Source organism: Pleurodeles waltl, chromosome 8 (assembly GCF_031143425.1).
Source record: "Pleurodeles waltl isolate 20211129_DDA chromosome 8, aPleWal1.hap1.20221129, whole genome shotgun sequence".
NCBI lineage: Eukaryota > Metazoa > Chordata > Amphibia > Caudata > Salamandridae > Pleurodeles > Pleurodeles waltl.
The window spans coordinates 757,479,826-757,507,361 of NC_090447.1; positions in this window are offsets into that span (position 1 = coordinate 757,479,826).

Genomic DNA, 27,536 nt, shown 5'->3' on the forward strand with positions numbered 1-27,536 from the left:
GTGCGATCGTCTCACCTTGGCGAGGTCCACAGATGCAGGTGCAGGCAGCGTCACGGGTTTCGTGCAGCTGTGTCCTTAGCTAAGTCGCACAGAGTTGCATGGCCTCGTTTCACAGGATTTCACCGGAAATTCACTTTCAGGGGCCCAGGAACAGGAATGGCACACTCTGGCAAGCTAGAGACCACAGCATGCAGACTCAGAGACTTGTTGGTGAAGCCTTTGCTGTCCCTGAGGCTTCAAAACCAGGAGGCAAGCTCAGTCCAAGCCCTTGGAGACACCTCTACAGCAGGAATGCACATCAAAGTCCACTGTTTGTCCCCTTTCACAGGCAAAGTGAAGCAACTGCAGGATAGCCCAATAAAGCAGAGTCACAGGCAGGGGCAGCACTTCTCCTTCAGTTCTTTCCTTGGCAGATGTTCCTCTTGAATCCTTGAGGTAATCTAAAGTCTCCGGTTTTGGGGCCAATACTTATACTCCTTTCAACCTTTGAAGATGCCGAACTTCATAGAAAAGTCCCTGTTGTTTACAGGATCCTGCCTTGCCCGGGCCTAGCTCCAGACACACCAGGGGGTTGGAGACTGCTTTGTGTTAGGGAAGGCACAGCCCTTTCCGGTGTAAGTGACCACTCTTCCCTCCAATCTAGCCCAATTGGCCCATCAGGATCTGCAGGGTACACCCCAGCACCCCTTTGTGTCACTATCTAGTGGAGATGCACAAACAGCCCAACTGTCAGCCTGGCCCAGACAAGGAATCCACAAAAAAGCAGAATTACAAAATGGTTTAAACAGGAAAAATGCCCACTTTCTAAAAGTGGCATTTTCAGACTAACAATCGAAAAACCTTCACTAAAAGATGTATTTTTAAAATGTGAGGTCAGCAACACCAAACTCCTGATGTCTATCTGCTCTCAAAGGGAAACTGAACTTTAAGGATATTTAAAGGCAGCCCCTATGATAACCTATGAGAGAGATAGGCCTTGTGACCTTTGACCCTGCTCCTGCAGGCAGGTCTCTTCCCTCCTCTCCGCCGCTAAACCCAGCTGCCAGATTTTACCTGCTTTTTCAGGTCTAATCTCTCTCTCTTTCCTTCCTCAGCTTTTACCTGCTTTTTCAGCTCCAATTTCTCTCTCTTTCTTTCCTCGGCTTTTACCTGCTTTCCCAGCTCCAAGCTCCCTCTCTTTCCTTCCTTGGCTTTTACCTGCTCTTTCAGCTCCAATCTCTCTCTCTTTCTTTCCTCAGCTTTTACCTGCTTTCTCAGCTCCAAGCTCTCTCTCTTTCCTTCCTCGGCTTTTACCTGCTTTTTCAGCTCTAATCTCTCTCTCTTTCCTTCCTCGGCTTTTACCTGCTCTTTCAGCTCCAATCTCTCTCTCTTTCTTTCCTCAGCTTTTACCTGCTTTTTGTGCTCCAATCTCTCTCTCTTTCCTTCCTCAGCTTTTACCTGCTTTTTCAGTGCCAATCTCTTTCTCTTTCCTTCCTCGGCTTTTACCTGCTTTTTCAGCTCCAATCTCTCTCTCTTTCTTTTCTCAGCTTTTACCTGCTTTTTCAGCTCCAAGCTCTCTCTCTTTCTTTCCTCGGCTTTTACCTGCTCTTTCAGCTCCAATCTCTCTCTCTTTCCCCGGCTCTCCCTCGGCGCTGCCTCCCCGCGGCCCCGCCCCCCTCCCTCCACCTCGACTCTCCGGTCCGCTCCATTTCCTGTTTCCCCCCTTGAGCCCCGCTCCCCCGCCCCCCTGCCCTCTCATTGGTTAATCCACTCCATCCTCCCAGCTGCCACTCCCTCCCACCTCCCCTTTTATGCCGGCTGCAGCACAGAGAAGTTAGCGACCTTTGACCCTGCTCCTGCGGGCAGGTCGCTTCCCTCCTCTCCACCGCTAAACCCGGCTGCCAGATTTTACCTGCTTTTTCAGCTCCAATCTCTCTCTCTTTCCTTCCTCAGCTTTTACCTGCTTTTTCAGCTCTAATTTCTCTCTCTTTCTTTGCTCGGCTTTTACCTGCTTTCTCAGCTCCAAGTTCTCTCTCTTTCCTTCCTCGGCTTTTACCTGCTTTTTCAGCTCCAATCTCTCTCTCTGTCTTTCCTCAGCTTTTACCTGCTTTCTCAGCTCCAAGCTCTCTCTCTTTCCTTCCTCGGCTTTTACCTGGTTTTTCAGGTCCAATCTCTCTCTCTCTCTTTCTTTCCTCGGCTTTTACCTGCTTTTTAAGCTCTAAGCTCTCTCTCTTTCTTTCCTCGGCTTTTACCTTCCCTTTCAGCTCCAATCTCTCTCTCTTTCCCCTGCTCTCCCTCGCTGCTGCCTCCCCGCGGCCCCGCCCTCCTCCCTCCACCTCAACTCTCCAGTCCGCCCCATTTCCTGTTTCCCGCCTTGAGCCCCGCTCCCCCGCACCCACCTGCCCTCTCACTGGTTAATCCACCCCATCCTCCCAGCTGCCACTCCCTCCCACCTCCCCTCTTATGCCGGCTGCAGCGTTGGCGAGCAGCGGGTGCGCCGCTGGTGCGCCGAAGGTGCGCCAAAGGCAAGCCCGTTTGCACCCATCCGTGCCAAGACTGAGCCCAGCGCCAGACCCCTGGCCCCCTCAGACAACTCTACTCCCCCCTCACCCTCCACTCACTCAACCCAGGCCCTAGCCCCACCTGCACACTTTCCAGCCCCACATTCACTCATGGCCCCTTCACCTGCTACACCTGTATTTTCTCCTGCTCCACATCCCTCACAACACACACCAACCACAGCGACCCCCCAACAACAAACACAACACCCCTAACGCAATAGACACCTGCTCTTCCCCCACCCCCACCAACAAGCCACGCCGCACACCACCCCACAACCAGAACACACCCGCAACAACACCTTCATGCACCACACCAACACCACCCACCACAACCACCTCAACTGCCTGCTCCCTTCACAAACATGCCATAGAACTCTGGGACCTCATCAGATCACACTCACCTGACATCGTCTTCCTCACGGAAACCTGGACCAACCCCTCCTCGGAACCCGACATAGCCATCGCCACCCCCTAGGTACACTGATCTACAGACCACCAGGACCACGCCCCGCCTTCTGCAACACCATCGCCGACACCATCAGCTTGCACGCCCTCACCTCCACATACTACATCCTCCTTGGTGATTTCAACATTCACTTGGAGAACCTTCAAGACCACAACTCAACCTCCCTCATAGACAACCTCACCAACCTCAGACTCAAACAACTGGTCACTGCACCCACCCACTCAGCAGGACACACGCTCAATGCAATTTTCACCTCAAGCCAACACATAACCTACACCCACACTACCAAACTCCACTGGACTGACCACCACTGCGTCCACTTCTCCTTCACCAAACCCCCTAGACACCACCATCAACACACCACGCTGTACCGCATGTGGGACAAGATCCCCACAGAACGCCTGAACTCTTAACTGGCTCACAACCTCCCCCCCACACCAACGACCCCAATACAGGAGCACACAACCTCTCTAAATGGATCACTACCTGCGCAGACACACTAGCCCCCCTCAGAAAACACATCGCCACCCGCAAAATCAAGAACACCCCATGATTCACCCCCGAACTCCAAGACTCCAAGCGCAAATGCCACCAAGCGGAGAAAATATGGCGACAAGAACCCTCTACAACCAACTTCTCCACCCTCAAAGCTTCCATTCGCACCCATCACCAACTCTTATGCACCACCAAAAGAGATCACTAGAAAACACGCCTTGACAACAACTCCCAAAACAGCAAAGAACTCTTCACCATCATTAAGGAGTTAGCCAAACCCAAAGCCAGCAACATAAACCCCACACACACACTGCCCCTATGTGACGCCCTCTCCAACCACTTCCACCACAAAATCCTGGACATCCACAACAGCTTCATACCACACACACACCCCTCACTCACCCAAATCAACCCCCACTCATGACCCCCCCACCACACTTACCACCTGGGCCCCTACCACACACGAAGAAACTGAAATAACCATGAATTTCATCCACTCCTGATCCCCCTCCGACCCCTGTCCTCATCGCATCCACAACAAAGCCAGCCCAACCATCGCCCCCATACTCCACAACATAATCATCTCCTCTTTCGACTCCGCCACCTACCCAGACCCCTGGAAGCACGCAGAAATCACCGCTCTGCTAAAGAAAAACAAAGCCGACCCGGAGGTCTTCTCCAACTATCGCCCCATCTCCCTCCTCCCTTTCCCCGCCAAGGTTGCCGAGAAACTAGTCAACGGCCGCCTATCCCACTTTCTTGAGGAAAACAACACTCTTGACCCCTCACAATCCGGGTTCCGCAAGAACCACAGCACGGAAACCGCCCTCATCGCATGCATTGACGACATCAGGACCAGAGTCGACAAAGGTGAGACCATCGCACTCATCCTCCTAGACCTCTCCGCAGCCTTAGACACTGTCTGTCACCACACACTCCGCCCACGCCTCCACAACACAGGATTTCACCACAAAGCCTTAGACTGGCTCACCATCTTCCTCACCGACCAGACCCAAAGAGTCCGCCTTCCACCTTTCCACTCCACCGCCACCAAAATCATCTGCAGAGTCCCCCAAGGGTCCTCCCTCAGCCCCACACTCTTCAACATTTACATGATCCCCCTAGCCAACATCCTCCGACCACACGGAATCACTATCCTCTCCTACGTAGACAACACCCAACTCATCCTCTCCCTCACCCGCAACCCCACCACCGCCAAAACCAACGTACACGCTGCTCTCCTCGACACCGCCAACTGGATGACAACCAACCACCTCAAGCTTAACTCCAACAAAACTGAAATCATCATCTTCGGCCCCAACAAACCCATATGGGACAACTCCTGGTGGCCCACCACCTTAGGCCCCGCACCCACCCCAGCAAACCACGCATGTAACATCGGCATCATCCTGGACCCCTCCCTCTCCATGACACAGCAAATCAATGCACACACCTCCTCCTGCTTCCACACACTCCGCACACTGAAAAAATCCTTCAAATGGATTCCCCCAGAGACCAGGAAGACAGTCACCCATGCACTTATCAGCAGCAGACTAGACTACGGTAACGCCCTCTACGCCAGCACCACAGTCAAACTCAAACGCAAACTCCAGGGAATCCAGAACACAGCCGCACGCCTCGTCCTTGGCCTCCCCCGCCATGAACGAATCTCACCGCACCTCAAATCCCTTCACTGGCTCCCCATAGACAAGGGAATCACTTTCAAGATCCTCATCCACGCACACAAATCCCTCCACATCACCGGCCCCACCTACCTCAACGAAAGAGTGAACTTCCACACTCCCAACCGCAACCTCCCGTCAGCCGACCTCGCACTAGCTACTGTCCCCCGCATCCAATGAACAACCACAGGATGCAGGGCCTTCTCTTACCTCGGCCCATAACCTGGAACTCCCTCCCCACCAACCTCTGCAAAACCAAAGACCTCCTGCTCTTCAGAAAAAACCTCAAGACATGGCTTTTCAATCAGTAACCTCCCTTCACCCCCCCACAAGCACCTTGAAACCCTCTCGGGTGAGTAGCGCGCTCTATAAATTTCTTTGATTGATTGATTGCATCAGCGATAACTGAATTTGGCATTATTTCACTATTAGGACATGTAAAACACATTAGTACATGTCCCACCTTTAACATACGCTGCACCCTGCCCATGCGGCTAGCTAAGGCCTACCTTAGTGGTGCTTCCCTGTATAAAAAGGGAGGGTTTGGGCCTTGCATTTGGGTACACTTGCCAGGTCGAATTGGCAGTTTAAACCTGCATACACAGACACTGCAGTAGCATGTCTGAGCCATGTTTACAGGTCTACTAATGAGGGTGGCACAATCAGTGCTGCAGGCCCACTAGTAGCATTTTATTTCTAGGCCCTAGGGACCTCTAGTGCACTTTACTAGTGATTTACTAGTAAATCAAATATGCCAATTATGGAAAAGCCAATTACACATACAATTCATTTAACAGCTTAAAGAATATGTGTAAATATATAATATTGGTGCAGTTTGCTAATATTTCAAAAGTTCCAGAATAAGCCAAGCACGTCCACTAGTGAGCAATTTACAGAGTGACCTACATTTGGTGGTAATAAATACTCCTATTCCGAGGGGACGTATTGTTTTCTGTTTTTAGACAATAGACACATGTGAAGAATCCTCCAGAATTACATCTTTATTAGAATTACATGCTGGAGAAAAATTCACCTGAAGTGTTTCCACCATTGAATAATCTTCTATTGAACTATGTAGGATTTCCTCTTCAAAATATGAGGATTTATTTGTTCTCACTTATTAGTCACGCCCTTAATTTCCTACAAGTAATGGAGCATTCTTTAATTTTCCATTCAAAGTTCATAATTATGTTGTTTATTCTTGTATACGATTTAGAAGATAGCAAAATATAGAATTAAACAATAAATTACATTGTCACCGTCATAATCAAATTAATTTATCATATTAATGATACGGGTAAATTTCACCATGTTAAGGTTGCTTTTTACCCATAACAAATAACGGCTTGCAATTTAGCCAAAACATACTTCATCAGTTTTCAGTGATGCAAACGCCGGATTATCATTTTAGGACTGAATACTCTAATTCTTTCTGGAAAAAACATCTGCCTGCAGCTATTATTTCTGGTTTCTGTGTGGTCAAGCTAATGCAAATGCTACTAAAAAACGGTATATTGTCTGCACAGCTCTCGTGACTGCAAATACAAAACAAAATGTAATTTCATGGAGATCTCATAGATACATTGGGCTATTTGAAAATTGCTTGGTATAATTCCCTACTAACTTTGAAAAAACAAAGCCTTGCGGTGAACTAAGACTCACCTGATGGATGTCCCACGCACTGTCTGGTGAAAGTTCATTCAGTTTATAATTATGACAAGTACTTTACAAAACTGGGACAGGGAATTCAGAGTCAATAACATTCCGGATAATCTCACAATTCACCAGGTTAAAAGATTTCACCCACTCCATCCATTACTTTCCACTTTTGTTGGTGAGTCACCCAGAATGCAACTTGTAGGACACGGTATGGGCTACATAGGTCGCTGTGACATAATAGTTAAGCTGCATCACATTCATTAAACCCAGCAAGACTCATCCAAGTCTGGGTTAATTAGGTCCTCATAATGAGGGGGTAGTAGACTAGCATTTTAGGTTGTACTGTCCCTTTTGAATACTGGTCATAACTGATTTGAAAATGGTTTGTCACTTTGATGGTAAAGTGAACAAGGAAGGTGAACAGGATCGTGATCCAGAGTAATTAGCAGTGGATGAACCTATTTTCAAGCCTTCCACTCATCACTTTTTGTTTTTCTCTTTGAGCATGAGTGGTCGTGACTGAGGAGGCACACCCAGAGGAGGACCCCACAGCTCCCAGTACCAAAGCATGAGGGTTGTCAGACTAGGCTTTTGCTTCCACAAATGAGTGATATACGTCATATTTATGCAGGAAAAATTCAAGTAAGTGATTAGCTAAATGTTGGGCTTCATCGACAAATATGTTTTGTTTTCAATGTGTGCATGGCTGCTCCTGTGCACGTTGCTACTGCTCACCTGGGATGGGCTGAGGGGGAAGGAGTCACACACATTTGCTTTAATGTGAGGTTGGCAAGTACCCATACATTTCAATTACACCAGTGTACTGTTGCTTCTGTCAGTGTTAATCCTCAGTCATGCCATTGATTTTAGGGGCTCATTTACAAGCCACTTGCACCAACCTAGCCTCACTTTCTTATGCTATGGCAGCCCAAAACATTCCCTCATACAGCGCCGCATTTACAAACTGGCACAATGGTAACATTGTGCCAGTTTGTAAAGCCTTGCGCCATATTAAACTTCTGCCAGGTATAATCAATGCAAGGGAGGAATTCCCTGGCAAAAAGGGCAGCAAAAATGGCACAGTGAAACCTACAAGATTTAACTGCGCCAATCTGTGCCATCACAGCATAGTTTTTCTAATGCCTGCTTAAGGCAGGCTTTAAAGTTGTGCTGTGCTGTTTTCAATGGGGACCCCCAAGCATTGCTGGACTAGTGTCAAAATGTTGTCGCTAGTCCAGCAATGCTATGGTTTAGCGCCACAACACCATCAGAATTTATAATGCAGCTGTGGGCACTGCGTACGATGGAGCATTATAATGTAAATACAGTGCTCCAATGGCGTTGTTAGGGGGTGTAGGGCAGCGCAAGAAAACTTGCTTTCAGTTTGTAATACTAACCCACTTGCCTTCTAGTCTCAAACAGCAGGCACTGTGTACCTGCCCTCCATCTGTATTCTCTGATGTCAGTCTAAGCACACACCATACCAATGGCTCGCACTGTGGCAAGCTGGCAAAGTCACGGTTTTGCAGTGACACTGACAGTTTGCAAAAGTGCTACCTAATGACTGTCCATGACTGGGCAAGGTCTGTCCTTCCAGAAGACAAGCAGTGTCTGTGGCTATTTCATGGTCACACACATGCAGTTTCTGTCATGAAGAGCAACCATTCTCCCTCTTCCCATCTCCAGTTCCACCTCGCCTCTGTCTCTCTGATGCATGTAGCAGGCTTCTGGAATGGAAATCGTGTTTGTTTGCTGCTTCAGCCTGATGCCTATCTCACCACCCTAGGTCAAATGATTATGGTGCATTAATATGTACCATCCCTTATTTTAGTGAAGGCTATGCTGTAGGTGTGGTCATTAGAAATGTAGTTGAGTCTTCCAATATCACTGGGCAGATTAGACTCTTATTAACTTTCCTTTTGAATCTCTCATTTTTGCCATAAAACGTCTGAAAGCCTTTGCTTGATAAAAACATTTTTTTGCAAGATTACTCCACACACTGTATCTTCAAAGAAGAGGAGACAAGACAGAGGCACTTTTAACGTCCTAAATTTGCCGGCAGCTACCTGTGCCGCAGCTTTGAATTTGCTCAATATCTCAAGTGTTAAGCTCCTAGATGGGTCTGATTCAAGGTGCTTTTGATCAAACAATATCACAGAGCCTAAGCAATTTTTTTCTCAATTGATCAGGTGATTAAAGTTTCCCAGCTATGTGGAACATTCACTCAGATTCAGTCATGTATTACCTCTATTATCTATGCATACCATTGGGTCCTTGACCTGCCACTCCTGACTAACTTCTCTTTTTATCAGCAGAAGTGCTTTTTATCAGCACAAGCGCTTTATTCAGTACGATAGAATCAAGCAGCTGACAGAAAGTACTCTCCATGAAATGTAAGCTTGTCTAGTGATCTCAGTGTAGAGTGACACAACATCCAGGATGCATTAATGCCTCCTGTGTTCTCTTCCACTGAACTCCTAGCAACTCAACAAGCATTTGCAATGCAATAGGACTCCCATTTGCTTAAGTTAGAGCTAATGCCATTGTATATTCAGAACTGGACTTTTCTTTCCAGATAAATTGGTCAACCCTGCCTCATAATTTTGTCTTATCCTGGCACATAGTTCTAGTGGCCCTGCATATAATTAAAGCACTTCCATTTACTTTCTTCCTCTATTTGCAGCCAAAAATGAAAAGGCTGCCATTTAGGATCCTAATTTAAATCTGCCTTGCTAATTGCAATAGAACACCACTTTCACCACCCCACCATCAGAGTTGTTGGCTGGCTAACACAATCCCACCCCCCCAAAAAAAAAGACACAAAACAGCCATGGAGGAGTAGTGAGAGAAATAAACTACAAGGGTTACCCAAACATATCAAGTGTGTTCAAACAGTCATAGTGTAATAAGGATGTTAAGTAGGCCTGAATCATGGACATAATTGCAATGTGGAGAGATTAATAAAGCATACAATTATCATTTAAACCCGATAAAAACCTTTATCAGAAATAAACTTTTGGCATTAGACTGTGATGCTCAGAATAGCCCTTGGAGGACACCACAATGAACATAGCATTTGCAAGAAACATGGTCATGTAACAATATAGTTAACCCCTAGAGGCAATAACCACATGAAAAGAAAATGTCAGTAAGTAGTGCACTGTGACCATATATTTACCCCATAGTGGACATAGGGCATGATTAATTTTTAGGGCTAGCAGGCCTACTGCAATAAAATTACAAACAAGGCATTACAACACAAACTACTCCCAGCTGTAAAAAAAGTAAAAGAAAATAATAGAAATGTGCTCCAGCCATGAGAGCACTTAATGGTGGGAATGGGTATTTGTTAGAAATGGGGTTTTTGGTTGGCAGTTAGGTTGCCCTCTGTCCAAGCAAGAACCCTCACTCTAGTCAGGGTAAGTCCACACAATCCCAAATCAGCCTGTGCTCACCCTCCGGTAGCTTGGCACGAGCAGTCAGGCTTAACTTAGAAGGCAATGTGTAAAGCATTTGTGCAATAAATCATACAACACCATAGTATAACACCACAAAAATACACCACACAGTGTTTAGAAAAATATAGAATATTTATCTGGATAATTGTAGGTCAAAACGATCAAAGTTGCAATACGAATTTGTAAAGATATCACTGAAAAGTGATATTAAGAGTCTTTAAGTCTTTAAAAAGCAATAAAGTGTCTTTCAAGCACAGAGTACCTGGTTTCTGGTGGGAAATCTCCTCAGAGGGCCACAGGAGAAGAGATGCGTGGAAAAAGGGGTGTGTGCGTCGTTTTCCGCTCAGCACACACGGACTTGCGTCGTTCTTTTCCACGCGGGGAAGTCGGGCGTCGTTTTCCGGCGCGCAGACAGTCTCTTTTTGTGGATCGCGAAGATTACCAGATGTCCCGGGTCTGTGCGTGGATTCTCCTGCTTATTTTCCGGCTGCGCGTCGTTCTGCGGGGCTGCGCGTCGAAGTTTCGATCTCACGGTAGGCGTCGCGTCGATTTCTCCTTGGAAGTCGGGCGGCGTTGTCCTTGCGAGGCCGTGCGTCGAAATTTTGGTCTCACGGCAGGCGTCGCGTCGATTTCTCCTTGGAAGTCGGGCGGCGTTGTCCTTGCGAGGCCGTGCGGCAAAGTTTCGCACTCACGGTAGGCGTCGCGTCGATTTCTCCTTGGAAGTCGGGCGGCTTTGTCCTTGCGAGGTTGTGCGTCGAAGTCTCGATCGTCCCGAGGGCGTCGCGTTGATCAGCGTCGGTGTGCGGCGTTTTTCTCGCCGCGAAACAAGCTGTGCGTCGAAATTTTCGGCGCACGGAGCGTCCACGTGAAAGGAAGAAGTCTTTTTGGTCCTGAGACTTCAAGGAACAGGAGGCAAGCTCTATCCAAGCCCTTGGAGAGCACTTTCACAGCCAGACAAGAGTTCAGCAAGGCAGCAGGGCAACAGCAAGACAGCAGTCCTTTGGAGAAAGCAGACAGGTGAGTCCTTTGAGCAGCCAGGCAGTTCTTCTTGGCAGGATGTAGTTTCTGGTTCAGGTTTCTTCTCCAGCAAGTGTCTGATGAGGTAGGGCAGAGGCCCTGTTTTATACTAAGTTGTGCCTTTGAAGTGGGGGTGATTTCAAAGAGTCTCTAAGAAATGCACCAAGTTCCCTTTCAGCTCAATCCTGTCTGCCAGAGTCCCAGTAGGGGGTGTGGCAGTCCTTTGTGTGAGGGCAGGCCCTCCACCCTCCCAGCCCAGGAAGACCCATTCAAAATGCAGATGTATGCAAGTGAGGCTGAGTACCCGGTGTTTGGGGTGTGTCTGAGTGAATGCACAAGGAGCTGTCAACTAAACCTAGCCAGACGTGGATTGAAGGGCACAACAAGTTTTTAGTGCAAAGAAATGCTCACTTTCTAAAAGTGGCATTTCTAGAATAGTAATATTAAATCCGACTTCACCAGTCAGCAGGATTTTAGATTACCATTCTGGCCATACTAAATATGACCTTCCTGCTCCTTTCAGATCAGCAGCTGCCACTTCAACAGTGTATGAGGGCAGCCCCAATGTTAGCCTATGAAGGGAGCAGGCCTCACAGTAGTGTAAAAACGAATTTAGGAGTTTTACACTACCAGGACATATAACTACACAGGTACATGTCCTGCCTTTTACCTACACAGCACCCTGCTCTAGGGGTTACCTAGGGCACACATTAGGGATGACTTATATGTAGAAAAAGGGGAGTTCTAGGCTTGGCAAGTACTTTTAAATGCCAAGTCGAAGTGGCAGTGAAACTGCACACACAGGCCTTGCAATGGCAGGCCTGAGACAAGGTTAAGGGGCTACTGAGGTGGGTGGCACAACCAGTGCTGCAGGCCCACTAGTAGCATTTAATCTACATGCCCTAGGCACATGTAGTGCACTCTAATAGGGACTTACAGGTAAATTAAATAGTCAATCATGGATAAACCAATCAATAGTACAATTTACACAGAGAGCATATGCACTTTAGCACTGGTTAGCAGTGGTAAAGTGCTCAGAGGTCAAAAGCCAACAACAACAGGTCAGAAAAAATAGGAGGAAGGAGGCAAAAAGTTTGGGGATGTCCCTGTCAAAAAGCCAGGTCCAACATGACCCCCCACCAGCCTAAAGCCAGGGGAGAACAATCACTATCCTGATGTACTTCCCTGTTTGAGGCGACAGAACAAGGACCCAGGCCCACAACAGCAGGGGCATGCTCCAGTTCTTCGCCTTCCTGACTCCAATTGGATCCCTCTGTCCATACTCTCAGGGCCCACTAAGCCCATCCATGGGGAACCTTTCTCCTTTCCTGCGGATCCCATCTGTGCAGCACCTAACCTTACATTGCTCACAGACGTATCCCAGGAGCAGGATAGTACCACCAGGACCAACACAGTGGTGTTGCCCATTCTATCCCCGGGGTGGGACACTTGTCCCCTCCCCAGGGATAACTCTGTCCACCCGGACAGCAAGCCACAGTGATTACTGACAGCTGCCAGGGATGAGAGCCAGGCCCCAGGCCTCTCAAAGCTCTCCAACCACTGTGGCTGTGGAGAGTGGGGGGCGGTAGCCCCAGGTGCTGGGCACCCTTTAACCACTCTCCCTTCCACCAGGTCAGGGATGACAGCCTGAACCTGGTCCTCCCCTCTGGGGCTTTGTACCCTCCCTCCTGGAGCGGTACCCCCAGAGTCCAACATGGCCAGGGGGCTTACAGAAGTCGCCCTGTACCATTCCTCCACCAGTGCAGGGCTGTTAACCTGCCACTGGCCCTCCAACCTGGGGTCTGTACCTTCAGGTTGGACTAGGGCCCGGGGTGAGGCTTCCCTCCCCCTGCCCTCCCTTCTGGGGTCCAGCCCCCTCCAACTAGGAGTGGCCTCCTCAGAAGACAACATGGTAGGGGCACTGTTATCAGTAGCCCCTCCCTCCAGGTCCGGGGGGACACCCTGAACCTGGTCTTCCAGCCCAGGGTCTGTACCCTCAGACTGGATCACCGCCTGGCAAACCAGGACTTCCTGGGAGGCACACCTACCCCCCACCAGGTCAGAGTTTAACCTCTGCACCTGCCCATTCAACTCAGAGTCACCACCCTGAAGTTGAACAATTGCCTGGCACGCCAGGACTTCCTGGAGGGCACACTGACCCTCCACCAGGTCAGAGTTTAACCTCTGCACCTGACCATTCAACTCAGAGTCACCACCCTGAAGTTGAACAATTGCCTGGCGCACCAGGACTTTCTGGGAGGCACCCCTACCTCCCACCAGGTCAGAGTTTAACCTCTGAGCCTGGTTCCCCAACCCAGGGTCACCACCCTGAGGTTGGGCAATTGCCTGGCACGCCAGGACTTTCTGGGGGGCACACCTACCCCCCACCAGGTCAGAGTTTAACCTCTGAACCTGGTCATCCAACCCAGAGTCAACACCCTGAGGTTGGACAATTGCCTGGCACAGCAGGGCTTCTTGGGAGGCACACCTGCCTCCCACCAGGTCAGAGTTTAACCTCTGAACCTGGGTATCCAACCCAGAGTCAGCACTCTGAGGTTGAACAATTGCCTGGCACGCCAGGCCTTTCTGGAGGGCACACTGACCCTCCACCAGGTCAGAGTTTAACCTCTGAACTGGGCCATTCAACTCAGAGTTACCACCCTGAAGTTGAACAATTGCCTGGCGCACCAGGACTTTCTGGGAGGCACACCTACCTCCCACCAGGTCAGAGTTTAACCTCTGAGCCTGGTACCCCAACCCAGGGTCACCACCCTGAGGTTGGGCAATTGCCTGGCACGCCAGGACTTTCTGGGGGGCACACCTACCCCCCACCAGGTCAGAGTTTAACCTCTGAACCTGGTCATCCAACCCAGAGTCAACACCCTGAGGTTGGACCACTGCCTGGTACACCAGGGCTTTCTGGGGGGCACACCTACCCCCCACCAGGTCAGAGGTTAACCTCTGAACCTGGATATCCAACCCAGAGTCACCACCCTGAGGTTGAACCATTGCCTGGCAGGCCAGGACTTTCAGGGAGGCACACCTACCTCCCACCAGGTCAGAGTTTAACCTCTGAGCCTGGTTCTCCAACCCAGGGTCACCACCCTGAGGTTGAACCATTGCCTGGTATACCAGGACTTTCTGGGGGGCACACCTACCCCCCACCAGGTCAGAGTTTGACCTCTGAACCGGGTTAGCCAACCCAGAGTCACCACCCTGAGGTTGGGCAATTGCCTGGCACCCCAGGACTTTCTGGGAGGCACACCTACCTCCCACCAGGTCAGAGTTTAACCTCTGAACCTGGCCATCCAACCCAGAGTCGACACCCTGAGGTTGGACAACTGCCTGGCACGCCAGGACTTTCTGGGGGGCACACCTACCCCCCACCAGGTCAGAGTTTGACCTCTTCACCTGGTAAGCCAACCCAGAGTCACCACCCTGAGGTTGAGCTATTGCCTGGCATTCCAGGACTTTCTGGGGGGCACATCTACCCCCCACCAGGTCAAAGTTTAACCTCTGAACCCGGTTATCCAACCCAGAGTCACCACCCTGAGGTTGAATCTTTGCCTGGCATGCCAGGACTTCCTGGGGGGCACTCTCACCCCCCACAAGGGACACGCCGTCCCCAAGGGCCACACAAGAGTCTGGTTGGCGCAGGTCTCCCGACCTCTGCCCATCCGGCAGAGTCTGGGTTTCCCCAAAACCAGAAACGGTCTCACCTGGGTCATTCCTGGGGGGCTCTGCTCTCAGAGCTGACCCCTGACTTTCAAGATCCTCCACTGGGGTCTGCCACCCCCTCTCAACCCTATGTCTGGACTTCTGCACCCCCTCACTAGGAGTGGTACTGCCAGACACCAGAACTGTTGGGATGCTGTCTACAGTCATCCCCCCAAGTTCTTCTGACACTGCGGGGCTTCCCTCAAAAGGTGGCCCTACGGTACAGGTTAGGCTCTGAGACCTACCTGGGACACTACAATCCTCTCCCACCTCACTTGGTCGGAAACCACCTAGACCACTCCCTTCAGGAGCACCCCCAAATGCCTCTTCAGACTCTCTGGTACTCACCCAAAAGTCTGCCTCCACTGTAAGTTCCCTGGGGTCAGAGAACTCACACTCCACCTGGTGTTGGCGTAGCTCTGGAAAATAAGGACCAGACATATGCTCTCCAGCAATTACATCACTCTGCCCTTCACATGTATTAACCACAGTACCCTTCACCCAACCACCTAGTAACTCAGCCTTGGAAAAGCACTCTACATCACCCTCTTGAGACTGGTGAGACAGTTTCTGTCTGTCCCTGACACTCAACCCAAACTCTTCTGGGATGTCTCTACACTCTATATCCAGGACGTCCACCAGGGGGGAACCCTTTTCTCTGTCACTCTCTGCTAGAGTCAGTAAAGTGTCCCTCCCCCCAGTAGGAATATGACTCCCTGTGCCAGTTCCCCAATCCTTCTCAGGGACCCTGTGCATAACGGGAACTACCTCATACCCTTGAACTGCCTGGGGTGTGTCAACTCCCTTCTTCAAGTTGGGCACCACATCTCTGGGTTTGTGCCCTTCTTCAGCAGTACTAGATGCAAGATTTTTGCTGCCACCATCTGAACTGGACTCAGCCCCTCCGGCCTCCAGTTTCAGCTCTTTACAGCTCAGCTCTTGAGCTGCAATCTTTTCTTTTTCCAGGGCTAAAAGTCTTTTTGCCTCAACCCCTGCAAGATACTCCTCTAATTGTTGCTCCTGTCGCCTTTGACTTCGGAGCCATTCATCTATTTCTGGGTCACTGTCCAACTCTGAGTAGCCTTCCTCCTCATCTGAGTAGTCTTCCTCCTCATCTGAGGGGTACTTAGTCATTTGGTTTCTTGCTGCCTCTCTCTCTGCCCATCTTTCCTCCCCCCAGACTATGTAGTGATGGAGCATCTCCGCTTTAGTAGATCTCCTTGCTACAGGAAGGCCCCATTGTCTGCAAAGCTTCCTTAGGTCAGCCTTAGTGAGGTGGTCAGTACGAACAAAGAATGAGTAGGTAAGCAATCCCATTTTGATAAGATCTTATCAGCAAAAACCAAAATCCAAAGTCCAAAATATCAATAGTATATCCAGGAGGACATCAGAGAACCAAGAGCCAAAAAAAGATGAAAAATCAAGTTGACCTTCCACTGTGGGTAGGTAGTGAAATACTTAGCTACTGTATGTCACTGCACAAACACAAGTCCTATCCTCACCGCTGATCACCAATGTTAGAAATGGGGTTTTTGGTTGGCAGTTAGGTTGCCCTCTGTCCAAGCAAGAACCCTCACTCTAGTCAGGGTAAGTCCCACACAATCCCAAATCAGCCTGTGCTCACCCTCCGGTAGCTTGGCACGAGCAGTCAGGCTTAACTTAGAAGGCAATGTGTAAAGCATTTGTGCAATAAATCATACAACACCATAGTATAACACCACAAAAATACACCACACAGTGTTTAGAAAAATATAGAATATTTATCTGGATAATTGTAGGTCAAAACGATCAAAGTTGCAATACGAATTTGTAAAGATATCACTGAAAAGTGATATTAAGAGTCTTTAAGTCTTTAAAAAGCAATAAAGTGTCTTTCAAGCACAGAGTACCTGGTTTCTGGTGGGAAATCTCCTCAGAGGGCCACAGGAGAAGAGATGCGTGGAAAAAGGGGTGTGTGCGTCGTTTTCCGCTCAGCACACACAGACTTGCGTCGTTCTTTTCCACGCGGGGAAGTCGGGCGTCGTTTTCCGGCGCGCAGACAGTCTCTTTTTGTGGATCGCGAAGATTACCAGATGTCCCGGGTCTGTGCGTGGATTCTCCTGCTTATTTTCCAGCTGCGCGTCGTTCTGCAGGGCTGCGCGTCGAAGTTTCGATCTCACGGTAGGCGTCGCGTCGATTTCTCCTTGGAAGTCGGGCGGCGTTGTCCTTGCGAGGCCGTGCGTCGAAATTTTGGTCTCACGGCAGGCGTCGCGTCGATTTCTCCTTGGAAGTCGGGCGGCGTTGTCCTTGCGAGGCCGTGCGGCAAAGTTTCGCACTCACGGTAGGCGTCGCGTCGATTTCTCCTTGGAAGTCGGGCGGCTTTGTCCTTGCGAGGTTGTGCGTCGAAGTCTCGATCGTCCCGAGGGCGTCGCGTTGATCAGCGTCGGTGTGCGGCGTTTTTCTCGCCGCGAAACAAGCTGTGCGTCGAAATTTTCGGCGCACGGAGCGTCCACGTGAAAGGAAGAAGTCTTTTTGGTCCTGAGACTTCAAGGAACAGGAGGCAAGCTCTATCCAAGCCCTTGGAGAGCACTTTCACAGCCAGACAAGAGTTCAGCAAGGCAGCAGGGCAACAGCAAGACAGCAGTCCTTTGGAGAAAGCAGACAGGTGAGTCCTTTGAGCAGCCAGGCAGTTCTTCTTGGCAGGATGTAGTTTCTGGTTCAGGTTTCTTCTCCAGCAAGTGTCTGATGAGGTAGGGCAGAGGCCCTGTTTTATACTAAGTTGTGCCTTTGAAGTGGGGGTGATTTCAAAGAGTCTCTAAGAAATGCACCAAGTTCCCTTTCAGCTCAATCCTGTCTGCCAGAGTCCCAGTAGGGGGTGTGGCAGTCCTTTGTGTGAGGGCAGGCCCTCCACCCTCCCAGCCCAGGAAGACCCATTCAAAATGCAGATGTATGCAAGTGAGGCTGAGTACCCGGTGTTTGGGGTGTGTCTGAGTGAATGCACAAGGAGCTGTCAACTAAACCTAGCCAGACGTGGATTGAAGGGCACAACAAGTTTTTAGTGCAAAGAAATGCTCACTTTCTAAAAGTGGCATTTCTAGAATAGTAATATTAAATCCGACTTCACCAGTCAGCAGGATTTTAGATTACCATTCTGGCCATACTAAATATGACCTTCCTGCTCCTTTCAGATCAGCAGCTGCCACTTCAACAGTGTATGAGGGCAGCCCCAATGTTAGCCTATGAAGGGAGCAGGCCTCACAGTAGTGTAAAAACGAATTTAGGAGTTTTACACTACCAGGACATATAACTACACAGGTACATGTCCTGCCTTTTACCTACACAGCACCCTGCTCTAGGGGTTACCTAGGGCACACATTAGGGATGACTTATATGTAGAAAAAGGGGAGTTCTAGGCTTGGCAAGTACTTTTAAATGCCAAGTCGAAGTGGCAGTGAAACTGCACACACAGGCCTTGCAATGGCAGGCCTGAGACAAGGTTAAGGGGCTACTGAGGTGGGTGGCACAACCAGTGCTGCAGGCCCACTAGTAGCATTTAATCTACATGCCCTAGGCACATGTAGTGCACTCTAATAGGGACTTACAGGTAAATTAAATAGTCAATCATGGATAAACCAATCAATAGTACAATTTACACAGAGAGCATATGCACTTTAGCACTGGTTAGCAGTGGTAAAGTGCTCAGAGGTCAAAAGCCAACAACAACAGGTCAGAAAAAATAGGAGGAAGGAGGCAAAAAGTTTGGGGATGTCCCTGTCAAAAAGCCAGGTCCAACAGTATTATTATGAGGTCTCCACTAACCTAGTGTGGGGACACAGAGATGATGTAGACAGAAAGAGTACATTGCTTTGAACGTTTTGGTGGTGGTCCCATTATCCTAGGACCACCACAGGCTGAGTTATGAGCAAAAATGTTTTCTAAAAGTAATGGCCTGCAAAGCATTATGGGGTGAGTTTCCAGATTGCAGTGAATATTGTAGTATCGGCTCTCCTGCTGTTTTGGGAGAGCCACTTTGAGGATTTCTGTGTTTTTTACGTAAAGCACTTATCAATTACAAGTTTTTTTGTTAAAGCTATGGAGCATGAAGGGGAGAGCCAAAAGAAATGACTCTGATTAGGTGACAGTATGAACAATGTGACCAGTGCTTCAATACCGCCAATGGAATTCGTGCTGCTGTTCTGCGCTGTTCGCACTATGAGTGCTATGGCCGCCATGGAGCACAAGGGAAGAAAAAGAGAAAAAATTGTTTGTCCACACTGAAGTATATGGGCAATTGTGCAAAAATCCATGTGAAAGGGTCAGTCTGCAAGACGGCAACAAAGCCGCCCCAAGGCGGGAAAAACGTAAAGCATTTATAAATGAAATCAAGGGATTTTTGAAAGGCAAGGCCTCGAATGAGTGAGAGTGATGGGCATGAGCAGGCATGGTTAAAAGCCCACAGAAAACTCACAACAGTTTGAAAACCACTTGCATGCTTGGCCTAAAAACTGTAGACTCTGTAATCACCAATCAGAAACCCTTGTTTACATATAATGCACTGGCTTGGTTCCTAAAACAGAGCTCGGTAAATGGTTGTGTGGCCTTTTTAACCAATTTAATATTCGTAAATGCTGATAAAAACTACATTCTGATTAAGTGGGAACATCTGCAAGTTGTGACTAGATTTATAAAGTGAAGGAATATCATGAAGGCACTGTTAAAACACAAATGCAACTAATTTATTATGCTGTTTATTGCCCATGTGATTTACAAAATGATGATATTCTGTATTGATAGTTCCAGGGTAGCCATTGTTTTATATGGTCTTAACTGAGGTAACTGTGTTCCACAAATGAACTGTTTTGCATGTTAGAGGAATTCATTGAGAGTGTTGATGTGTTATTGATAAATATGACATCTCATCTTTGCTGGTTTCTTCGTTAATGATCATGTTGTAATGTTTTAATTAACTGCGAAAATACCTTATAGGGATGAAGGGATAGTACAAAACGTGATTCCACAGAATGGCAGATTCTTTGGAAAGGTCAACTGATGGTGTTTGAGATTCTGATTGCTGTAGTCAAGTGTTAAAATGGCGATAACGAGGTGCAGATTTGCCCGATGGAGATGTTGAAATGAAAAGATAACGAAACAGTGCAGTCCCAAATTTTTCAACATAATTTGCCTCTTCATGCTGCATAATTTGGTAACACCTGCCACATAATTTGGCCCACCTTTGCTCCATAATCCTACTGGATCTGGCAAGGAGCAGTACAATTCACAATACACTGTACTTTTCAGTATTAGGCCACAAGCACAGTACTGAGAATTCACAATGGGTTCACAATTAAACTTTATTCCATTATGTGATCTAAAGAATGTAATCCATAATTTATAATCATGTTATTTCACAGTATCAGACACTCACAGGCAAACTGTTTTCAGAAAATGTCAGATAGTGTGAGGCCGCCACATGTACTGTTTGAGAAGCCTGTGCCAAAGGGATGCCAATCACTTTACAGATGCACTACTGAACACAGCTTCCCATCCCCACAGCACTTTATAATTTTCATGTTATGTGTAGAATACAATCAACGCAAAGCAACTGTCTGGAAAACAAAATAAAACTCCACCAAACGAACAAAAAAACACAAGAAACGAAGCGAAGGAGACCGTACTAAATAAATCACACAAACTTAAAGCTGTCGTACCTGAAAACCACTGAATTGTCAGAAATGTTGAAGAGCGTTATGATCAAGCCTATATGGTCACGATAGCCTAAAACATAATTTCCTAGCATCATAAAGTGGATCAAACTAGTATTTATTTTCTTTTTTGTAGTGCACAGGCCAGGGCGAGTATCCTGTCATGAAGCCTGCAGAGCAGGAATGCATAATGGCTTGCAAATCCCAACACTGCTAGTGTGTTTCAGAGGGGGCTGGACCAGTGCTCAACAAGCCGCTGCTTTCACTGATCATGGTGCACACTTGGTCTTTAATCGATCCTTTTTTAAGCAACACACTCCCCTGCAGACACTAAATGTGCCTTTATCTATCAGTTTGCAGGCAACCACTGCTGGGGATCCCGAGGAATGGCAAAGAAAAACGAGGTAGAGCTATTAGCGTTGTAAATTCCTAACTGGACATTTCTTGCCACATAAATTGGGCATGGCAGTGTCTAGCTAGATGAAAAACACCTATGGGGGAGGGACTGTTACCAATAAGCAACACACTTAAACATAGCAGTGTGGGCTTTTGTTTGCAGGAAGAATCAGTAGAAGACATGGCAAGTATTCTTTCCACCAAGTACTGCACTGGTGAGGCATACAATAGAAATAATGCTTGCACGACCTTCTCAACTAGAAAATGAAAAGTAAAACAGTTTACATAAGTGAGGCGATCCAAAGTGCCATGACTGCTATGAGCATGAATGTGAAGGAGAGACACAAAATGAAAAAGAAGTTCACTCACAGTCAAACTTATCGGCAATCGTGCAATTATCCATGTAACAGGGTCAGTCTGCAAGGCGGTAACAAAACCTCCCCAAGGAGGGACACACATAAAGCATTTACCAATGACAACAAAGGAGTTTTTGAAAGGCAAGCCCACAAATGAGTGAAAGTGATGGGTGTGAGGTATGCGTGGTTAAAAGCCCACAATACTTATAACAGGTCAAAATGCTTGCACATGCGACCTAAAAAGGGACTCTTTTTTTCAAACTGCAATCAACACAAGCAGGAAACGGAGAAGCCCGATTGCTGCTGTCTACTATCTAGCTGTGTTGTCTGCAGTTTATGCATTAACCCAGTGGCTCCCAACCTGTGGTCCGGGAACCCGAGGGGGTCCCTGAAGCCTCCCTAAAGGGGTTCTCGACTGCTGACAAAATTAAATTATAATAAAATATGAATAAAGAGTATATAAATAAACTGGCTAAATGTTTATTTGAAAATGTTAAAAGTAACTTAAATGTCAAGGAATTTGAAATAGGAGTCTAAAAATTTAATGAGCATCCTCAGATTGATTCATGGGGAGCAGTACAGGTACGTTCAACAGAATATAGTATGTGGCTTCTATTGCATTTCGAAAAGCTCCAACATTCCTCTTACATTTTATTTTTTTATTTTGTTAACTCATATTTGTGTTTCAGATTAAATAAACCAAGTTATAATTTATATGTGTGATTGATGAATGCTTGTTTCTTTATTTTTGTGTGCGGATTCCTGTTTCAAACCATCAATGTGTTAGGCCAGGTCGGCTTCCAATAATGACCCAGTGGGTGGTCCCCATATTCCAAAAATGATTCAGTTGCAGTCCGCAGGTTCCAGTAATGATAAAGTGGGGGTCCACAGAAGTCGAAAGGTTGGGAACCACTGCATTAACCCACACAAATTCTGATTCAAATGTCTGCAGCCTCTGCAAAAGCATAGAGACAGATGACGCTGTGCTCTACTTTGCGCCAGCAAAATTGCTGACAGGGCTCCTGTAGTCTCCACGCTTTTGCTTGAATTATTGTGCTGCGCAAAAATATCTACAAAATAAATGTGTGACTGGCACAAAACAGAGCTTTCTGTGATTTTCCTTTCTATAAATATTCTAAAGCCAGGCACGCCTTTTGGAGTGAGGCGTGCTAATAAAACCACGTTTGTTTGAGCCGACGGGCGCTTTCAACATTCAAATGAATTTCATTGAAGCGATGCGGATTTGGGAAGGTGGTACGGAACATTCTGAGTGCGATTGAAGTCATTCGATACAATTATTATGAAAAAACAGGATAATTGAATACGAGGAAGAAAAGCAGGGTGACGTCAAAGTATTTTGTTCCAAAAGTGACGTATATGTGTGTGCTCCTTTGAACTCTAATACAATTTCTTCATTAAAAAGTGAGATGGGTTTTGCCTTAGCACGAGAGTTAAAACATTGGACCACCTAAGGTGTTTTCCAGAAGTGAAAGGATTATTTTCAGAGTACTCACTTCTTCATTTTGACATGGCATGGATGCCAATATTGATCAGAAATGGCATTACACATCCTTTCAGCCCAGTGATATCAGAGATTTACCCTTTTTCTAAATTAGCACCTTATCACTCTTCTATTTGAAGCTGAAGGAGCCAAGGAAAGGCCATGTAGTGGAGATCTCTGAAAAGAAACATGGATTCATTGTACTATGGGACATCTCATATAGCTTGAGAGCACCAAACCTCTCACTTACGCTTTCTCCATTAAACCACCAAGCACTGGGGTCTACAACGAGAGAAGAGCACCACTCTGGTCACTCACGCCTGACACACAATCTCTTTCCATGGAGGTTCACAGGAAGTACACCACCATTCCAACTAAGCAATGCCTCAAAGTGTGGGTGGTACCCATCTGATAATATAGCCTTAGAACCCGCCGTAGCGGGCTCTACCGGCTATTAAAGGCCCGCTCCCGGGCATTTAACAAGGGAAAGGGCCTTTGATAGCCAGTAGAGCCCGCTACGGCGGGTTCTAAGGCTATTAGAACATTCTGCCACTCAGGGCAGAATGTTCTATTAAATAAAACAAATTGCTCACGGAGCCCGAGGGGATTAAAATCCCCTCGGGCTCCGTGAGGCTTTGTTCACAGCTGCTGCTGTGAACAAAGCGAACATTGGAATGTTGGCGCTGCGGGCTTTTACCGGCCAGTAAAAGCCCGCAGCACTCCATTGTTTTCAATGGAGCTGCCAACTTCCAATGTTCTAATGTGCTTTAATACTCCACAACAGATCTGAAATAAAAATGGATTTACACTACAATACAAAAACAGCTCTGTTTACTTTCTGTTACTTCATTTGCCTTTGTGTCCCCTGCGACTGGGGCTAACAAGGCCAGAACTAGGGGATATCAAAAGGCAAGCCAGGATAGAATGTGCTTCCCCTAAAGACATTTATATGACTGAGTAGCATATTTTCTGATAAAAAGTCTCCTAATACCTTGTTTCTGATTAGTGACTATTGTGCTAATGTGAGTATAATTGCTTGGAATGGATTGCTGACATTGCCCAAATCAGATAGAAGGCTTAGAATACTGCCCATGGCTACTTTTGTTTGCCTCTTTTATAAAGGTCAAATGTACTATTTTTTAATTCTCAAAAAGCTGTTGCCCTTTGCCACTACTTTTTGCAAGCTGACACTTATATTGCAAACCAACCAACCTCTGTACTAATAGTTTGGTTAGCAAAATAGCGAATTGCAGTTAGTTGCAGACCACTCTGCCTAGTGATCATTGTTTGACAGATTGCATTTCTCAACTCACTATGTTTTAGTCACAATCACATGGATGGTGTCCAGCAAGGGTTAGCTGATCACCATGCCTTTGATTAATTTACAAAAAAAGAAAATTTTGTTTGAGAGCAGCCTGATTTCCTTAAAGTAAATGATTTTTCTTTTTTAAAGCTTCTGTGAGAGTTGACAGTAGTGCCCTTGGCCATTGCTTACTCCCCCTGAAACGTGTAAGCCAATTCACAAAGGGGATGTTGTCCGATGGGGATCCCTTTCAATTTTCGGAGAAGTTACTACCTCAACTTGGGATATGGAAACTTAACAATGATTTGAGCCTGGAATTCCCACTACAATCTATTGATACCTATGGTACCAAATCACTCTTTGGAAGGGACATCCGCAACACACCCCTTCCAAATAGAGATTCCTAAATCATTGCTAAATCCTTTCTAGTAATCACAAAACTTATCGGACCCCTAAAATGGGTTTTGTACATATGGAAACTAAAACTTTTTAGTGTGAGCAAACCCACAAATTTAGTGAATTGAAGGGTTTGTGACTGCCGAAAATGTATTTGAAAGTCTGAAACCTGGAAGTTAATCAGATGCAGACAGAATGCTTTGTTCTCTCCTTATGTGGGGTGCATTTTGGGTGTGAGGTGCTAACGTTCTCATAGCCTATAGGAGGGACAGCCTTTTGTTATGGTGATCTCTGAGAAAGCATTTATATTAAGCGAGGTTGTGTGCTGAATGTATGACTCAAAACGTTAAGGTGGTATCACTGATGGCTTTAGGCTAGCTGCGGTACAGATGAGTACATGTTTGCCTGTGCAGCCCTGATAATGAATGGCCTGGGAAGTGGGCAGTGTTTCCTTACCCCGGGCATTGCCAAAAGTAAAGATACAAGTAACTTCAGGGCATGGCAAATCTGGACAATTTTGATTTTGACTATGAGAGTCTACTAAGAAATGAGGAATTACCATGGAAATTGGTAATTCTTGAACAAATTCCCATAGTAATCTTCAATTTGCCCCAGGCTTTCACCTTGAGCTCTCAGCTGCTCCCACTCTATTTCTGCAAACCTCATAAATCTGATGAGCAGGCAACTGCTCTGATGGTCCTGTGGGGCTTCAGGGGCCACCTATAATGAGGGTGTTTGTGAATGGACTACTTTAGAGATAAATGCTACATTTTTTCATTTTAACCTCGAGTTAGTTCTTTCACAACAGTCATCACTAATTTCTTTTTAATAAATGGGACACTGTGGACTTCCCTTCCGCATAATATTTGGATCCAAGTAATCTAAGTCTCCACACTTTAGGTGTTGTAACGCTATTGAAGAATCTTTAACACCACGGTCATTACATTTTTTGTGAAAATGTACGCACAAAATTCATGTTATTTTAAGCAGTTTAATGATAGCTATATTCATTTCAAGAAGCAGACACACATTCTAAGCTAAAACCTAATTTTCCCCAAGATGGTTATACATTAATTTTTATTTATTGTATTAATTTGTTTAACATGTGCAGTTAGATAAAACCATTACATGTATAGCAACCCTAAGTAAAACATACAGCAGGTTATCTCACACTGCAATCTAGTAATAAGATTAATTTAAATGACCATTTAAAGTCCAATAAAATAGCGCAGGACATGTAAAATTCCAAATGTGATGTCGCAGACTACTGCAGCGTCCTTTTTGTGGCCCACAATCAGGCCGGCAGTCCATATCTCAGGACGCCGGAACCGCCGCGGCCCGTCTTTTGTTATCGGCCTGCATTTTCATGCTGAAATGCAGTCCAGGAGTCTCTTTTCGTGCTCCGGTTCACGCATTGAGCACTGGCAACCTCCCTGACTTTCTCCCCCACTTACTTGCTCAGTTCTTTTTCCTTCTTTTTATTCTTTGTCTTCTTTTTCTTGTCTTCTTTCTTCTTGGTTCTCCATATTGTCTTCTGTTGTGGTTGTCTTCCCAGCATGCATTGTGTCCTTCCTTTTCTACTTGTCTTTTCTTCCCATTCATTTCTATGTAGCCTTTCCCAATCCAAGATGGTGTAATTTGTTTTCCTGTTTTGTCACTTCCTGTTAAATGGTATATAAGCACTGCAGTTCCTTCTTTTTTTTGCTTTGCATCACTTCCGTTTTAGTGGTGATCCTCACTCCTGTTTCCAGTTTTCTACTCGCTGCTACTTCTTCTCTGCAGTTTTGACCTCTATTTTTTGCCTTTTTTCATTGTTTTGTCCTCTTTTTCAGGAGATCCTGTGATAGAGGTTTTCTCCCATTACTTGGGTTTTTCCTTTGGGAGTCCTTCTGGAGGGTACGGTCTGCCTTGGAATTTAATTCAGTCGGCAGCACCATGGCTGCTAGAAAGGGACACCCTTATCTTTGCCAGTCCAGAACCAGAAAGAAACCAGGCGTCCCTCCAAGTACTGCAACCTACGGCGGTAAGAGACCTGCAGAACATGACACCAAAGGGATGGATTGCCTTCCACAGCAGACATTAGAAACAATTTTCTGTACAGCATGCAAACGACTGATCCTTCTTAACTCTGCTCTTGACTGCTTGATCTGCATGATCAAAATACAGCTGCACCTGCTTATTACAAAGCACAGTACTTATCAAGCGCTACCAGCACCATAGTAACATATAACAAATTTTTTTTAAAACTATGACAAATTTCCATTAGGCACCTAACCAGTAAGTTCCCAATGTTTGACAGGGTGCCTGCAGCCTCTTCAAACATATCTAAAATACAAGTCATTGTAGGGCAAAATACTTTACACGAAATAAAACCATTAAGAATAAGGTTGTTAGTTAACTTTTAGGCATGTCTACTAAAGCATTGTCGATAGCCACAACTCGATGTGCTAAAAGAAACAAAGGAATCAATTCTGAAAGCCCTGTGTATTACCTGCAACTTTATAAAACATATTTCGACAACATGTAATAATAGGACAAAAGTCATACATATCATAAAAAAGAAAACAAAAGCATGTAAGGGGCAAGCACTCAATGATAAAATAAATGAGGCTCCGCACCAGACTCTTGTGACACAAAGGTGCTAAACACAATATATTTAGACGAAATGTATGAGCAGCTGGATTGTAAAGCATGCATGACAACCACTGCATCAGCCAGATATATCAGTCAGTAAAGTACATGATAGTGCATAAGAGGTTTTAATGGACATGCTAGGAAAGGCCAGATGTGCATTTAGGAGCCTAGCATGTGCCGCCAAGAACTTCAACAGTTTACAATTTAACTGTGGATCAGCAGAGTCAAGACCTTT